Raw genomic sequence first — 6,000 nt, 5'->3', positions numbered from 1 at the left:
TCTGGACAAATGGGATGATCTGACCTGATTTCCTTTATACATACGCTGAAGTGGTTTGCATATTGGCAAGATAGTTTCAGGTGAGGGGACCTCAAGTTCTCAAAAAACTGGCAAGGGGTCCTCGAGAGGAAAACGTTTGGATACCTCTGATTTAAAGGACCAACATGTAATACTGACAGCAAGCGTTTAAAATTGGTACTGCAGTTCAAATGTAAAATGTTGGAGAGAATTATCAGCCCGCTCTTCCCAGAGTCGAGGCTCACATGGGTTGCCAGTTTGAGACACTGAACCTACACAAACGAGCACAAAATGAGTGCAACATTAAACTTTGACAACGTTAAACTTTGACAACGGCGAGCGACGACATGTCCTACACTGTAAGTTGATCAGCTAATGTATTTCATTGTTTCCAAATTATAAACCTGTCACGCATCCCTCTGACCCTGCTTCCCCCATGGACTCCAAATCCCAGAACTCCCTGGGAGATCACATGACTGTGGCACCATCACCACCAACCAATCGTCCCTCAGCTTCACCTGAATACTGATATGCCTCACCTGTTTCTTGTTTTCCACCTGAAACGGTGGAAAAGCAGCTCATCTCACCTTTTTCTCCTTCGTCTCGCTCTAATAATGAAGCTGAGAGCTGATCAGAGTTAATTATCTTCTCAGCGAAGCTCGTTCTGCTCGTTAGTTTGTGCTGATGATGCACGTGATTCATTCACGTGACGTTACTGATTACGATGTGCTCATGAGGGTCATTTCAGGACGCCGGTTCGTCACATTAATGACAGATTTGAGTCACTTACCTAAACGAGCGTGAACCATCCTGTCAGAGAGATCGGATTTGAGCAAAAAATTGGATTTGAGCAACGAGGCTTGCAATGTGAATGTCGCTTTTGTGTATCCGATCTGTCCTGGTTCTGTTCTATGCCTGTTTTTTGACCATGTCTTTGGAAAGTCCTCTGAACAGTAAAGCCTCTTTTGATTATTTTTACCTCGATCGTCTGATTGATTCTGTCCCATTACAAACCAGCTCATGTGGATTCTTTTATAACTCTGTCATTGAGTGTATTTACATGCACTTAATAATCTGATAATAATCAGATTTCTGCAGTTATCTGATTATTCAAATGGTCATGTGAACACATACTCCGATCTAGAAATATGACTGAGAAATCCAATAAAGAGGCTGGATTTTAACTCAATAATCAGATTTTTCAATGCATGTAAACTCTTACTCTGATTTCTTTCAGATTTCTCAGTCTGAGCATGTGCGAAAACAAACAGCTGTACTGGAAATAAGCGAGCAGCGTCGCCGTGAGACGCAGCAAAACCAAATACATGCTTGAAGAAATGAAGGATTTAGGTATTCTTCATCTTCTAGATGATGTATGTTCATTTTTCAGGTAAAGTGGCTTGAAGTTTGAGTTTTACGTTACATTTATGTCTCGTCTTCTTCTGTGAGTTTATTGACCGGTTGCAAAGCAGAAATCTGATTACTGTCTGACTCATCTAGACCCGGAGTTTCCCCATTATCTCATTACCCCAGTGCATGTAAAGGCATTGATCAGATAACTGACAAAATCTGATTTTCTGCAGTTATCGGATTATTAAGTGCATGTTAACGCTCTCAGTGTTAACTAGACGCGTGGCTGGCTGTGTGGTAGCCAACGCTAAGCCTGTTATCCTGAAAATAAAAGCCCACCGCTCTGAAGATGCACATGGATTACAGAGTATGAATGTGAGTACATGACTTTTGAAATGACTTGTCTGTCCCTACTAACTGATAAATTAGTTAAGGTCAGCTAAACCTTAGCTGAAGTTCAGTGCTTACCTGTTTAGGAGAAAATTAGCCAACTTGGCATCCGTCTTAAAGTGCTTTGGGTTCTAAGCATCTCCATTTCTCAAATGCATGGCCCAAAACTGACTCGTGCTCTACTGCATCTCTGGTCGTGGAGATTTTTAGATGGATGCTGAAGCTTTTTAGGTTGGGATCCAGTTTGTTTGCTTGCTGCCATAGATGCAGGATGTTGTGTTTGCCTGCTGATATTTTTCATATCTGGCAACCCCAGGTGTGGAAATGGTACTGAGAAATGGGCAGTGGGTGGGATAATTTTATGATTTAGTACAGTAAATATATTCCATATTGCACCTTTATTATGTTTATTTTATTAAGCTTTGTAAAAAATCTATTTTCTTCTTTCTCTTTTCTTTTCTCCTCTCTTTCTGACTCGCTCTATATTTTCAATCTCTCATTCCTCCCTCTCTCTCCTTACTTTCTCTCCCTTGTCTTTCCTCTATCTTTCTCTCTTTTGCCCATCTCTCTCCTTCTCTCTCTCTCTCTCCTCTCTTTCCCTTTCTCTCTCTGCATCTTTTAATCTCTCCTTCTCTAACCTTCACCTCTCTCTCTCTGACTCACTTCTGTCTCATCTCTTTGTTTTTCACTCTTCTGTATCTCTCTCTTTCTTTTTCCTCTCTCTCTCTCTCTCTCTCTCTCTCTCTCTCTCTCTCTCTCTCTCTCTCTCTCTCTCTCTCTCTCTCTCTGGTGCTCCCTCTTCTCTCTCTCTTTCTCTCTGTTCCACATACTGTCATTCTCTCCATGACCAGAAGGATCATATTCTCATGCAGAATGGATGGATAAAGAAGAACTGAGAGAAAAAATAAAACAGAAAGGGGGGAGGGGAAAGAGCGATGGAAGGAAGGAAAAGAGTAGGACGAGTGAGAGAATGAGAGAGAGTGAGATAGGGGGACAGAGAGAGGAACATCTGGACAGCAGATGTGAGTGAGTTCCTTCAGTTCAGTTTAATCTGTTAATCTGAACTCCTTCAATCTGCAGCAGCCGACAGGCACAGAGGGAGAGAGAGAGAGGGAGAGAGAGAGAGGGAGAGAGAGAGGGAGAGGGAAAGAGAGAGAGAGAGAGAGAGAGAGGGAGAGATAGAGGAAGAGAGAATTGAATGACTCTTGCTGACTGTTGCTGATTGTTGCGTCTCCAATCTCCGTCACTAACTGTCCAATAGAATCACACACACACGCACACACACGCACACACACACACGCACACACACAGATCCCTCAGACTCTCACTGCACTGAGCTAAATATAGCACAGCTGGGCAGCTACATTACACTCTGCAGAAATAAACGCAATTATTAATGATCTGTGCATCCAGTCTGCTGTGCTTTATCACCTGCAACATATCTGTACTACACCACTATACATCACTGTACTACAGCACTATACATTACTATACTACACCACTACGCTCCAGTACTATACTACAGCACCCTTTTACAGTACTGTACTACAGTACTATATCACTATTCTACAGTACTATACTACATCATTATACTACACCTCTATACTACAGTACTATATCAATAAACTACACCACCATACTAGACCACTATACTACAGCACCATACTCCATCACTATACTACAGTACTATATCACTATACTACACCATAATACTACACCACCATACTAGACCACTATACTACATCACTATACTACACCATAATACTACACCATAATACTACACCACCATACTAGACCACTATACTACATCACTATACTACAATACAACACCACTATACTACTTCACTATACTACAGTACTATACTACATAACTATACTACAGTACTACATTGATATACTGGAATACACTGTAGTACAGTACTATACTACACCACTATACTACATCACCATACTACAGTACTATGCTACATCACTATACTTCAGTACTATACTTCATTTGTTAAATTATACTTTAGCAGTACACTACTGTATTACTCAGTAATACCTGTACAGTACTACGCCATAGTACTATTTACATTATCTACATTATACCACAGTACTAATCCATTATGACCCTACAGTACTATTCTACATTTACATTATTCTATAGTACTACAGTAAAGAACTGTATTACAGTACTACTCAATTATAACACTACAACACTACACTGCAGTACTATACTACATTTGCTACACTACTCTACAGTACTATAATATACTATATTATACTACAGTACTATAATGCATTAATATATTATATTAGTGTATTAGAAAACTATATTATATTGCTATACTACAGTGAAAAATCTTCCTCCAGTACTATTTTATGTTTCTTACATTATTCTACAGTATTATACTGCAAGATTGTACTAACCTACACTATTATGCTACATTACTATATTACATGTCCATGCTACATTACTATACTGCATCACTGTACTCCTATACTATGCTACATTAATGTACAACAGCATTATACCGTACTCTACATCACTATGTTACTACACTACAGCATTATATGTTATCAAATAGTGACAGATTGTAATATAGAGACTGTGTGGATTCCTGTGCCCCTGTGCTCTGAAAGATATAGTCCACATACAGGAGTGGAGTTTAACTACAGAGTGAAGCACCAGAGTCTTCCAAGAACACACTGATCTACTCTACCCTCACTTTTTCATTCTCTCTCTCTCTGTCTCTCTCTCTCTCTGTCTCTCACACACACACACATATGTTTTTGTCACTGCCCCACTTCCTTTGCCAGACTGCAGTGCCAGAGGGCGGGGCTGTAAGAGGCTTTCACTTCTTCCCAGGAGGAAGGAGGGGGAGGTGGTGCCATCCATCCAATAAAATCATAATGCATGAATGAACACCTGTGAAAAGCACACACACACACACACACACACACACAGAGATACATATATATGTTATGTTTTGTGTGGGGTTATGTATATATAATAATATAATAAATAATATGCCCCATTTCTCTCTCTCTCTCTCTCTCTCTGTCTATATATATATATTTATATATATATATATATATATATATATATATATATATATATATATATATATATATATATAATGATAACTTTACAGGACAAGGAAAAAACGCACTTTACTTTTAATGTAAATCAGTGTAACCAGATGTTTTCCAAGCAATTTTGGGCCATTTTTTGATTTATTCATCATGAAATTTACACACAATGTAAAGAGCAATGTAAACAGGCATTTTCACATTAAAAACTGAAAAACAACAGAAATTTGTTCCGACAGCAGCGACACGTCAGTAACTGTGTGAGTATATATGTAAGTGCTGCTTGCTCTCTCCATCTCTTTCTCTCCATTCTCTCTCTCCCCATTTCTCTCTCTCTCTCACTCTCGTTCTCTCTATTCTCTCTCCTCATTTCTCTCTCTCTCTCTCTCGTTCTCTCTATTCTCTCTCCTCATTTCTCTCTCTCTCTCTCGTTCTCTCTATTCTCTCTCCTCATTTCTCTCTCTCTTTCACTCTCTCATTCTCTCTATTCTCTCTTTCCCCATTTCTCTCTCTCTCCCCACTTCTCTCTCTCTCTCTTTCACTCTCTCGTTCTCTCTATTCTCTTTCCCCATTTCTCTCTCTCCCCACTTCTCTCTCTCTCTTTCACTCTCCATCCTCTCTCTCCCCATTTCTCTCTCTGTCGTTCTCTCCATTCTCTCTCTCTCTTTCATTCTCTCAATTCTCTCTCTCTCTTTCATTCTCTCCATTCTCTCTTTCTCCCACTTCTCTCTCTCTTTCATTCTCTCCATTATCTCTCCCCACTTCTCTCTCTCTCTCTTTCTCTCTCTTTATCATCCCTTCATTATTTATTCAGAAAGTTTTAAATTGTAAAACTTATTCTACATCTCAGTGAAGAATGTTCTGAGAGTAAAATGATAATGATGGTGATAATGGCTAGTTATGCTAATTATATAAAATAAATATTTCACGTTGATCCCGTCACAGTGAGTGATGGTGATCATACAGCGCAGTAAAACACACTCAGACTCTCTCTGTTATAAACGACTGAACAGTCTCTCTCCTCACCCTAGAACCTCATCCCAAACAGTGCTCAGACACTCAGTACTCACTCCCTCTGTTCTATTCTATTCTATTCTATTCTATTCTATTCTATTCTATTCTATTCTGATGATGTTTCCCATGTAAACTGTTTGAGCTTGATCATCT

The sequence above is a fragment of the Colossoma macropomum genome, unplaced genomic scaffold (genome assembly GCF_904425465.1).
Source record: "Colossoma macropomum unplaced genomic scaffold, Colossoma_macropomum, whole genome shotgun sequence".
Classification (NCBI taxonomy): domain Eukaryota; kingdom Metazoa; phylum Chordata; class Actinopteri; order Characiformes; family Serrasalmidae; genus Colossoma; species Colossoma macropomum.
This window is presented reverse-complemented; position numbering follows the sequence as displayed.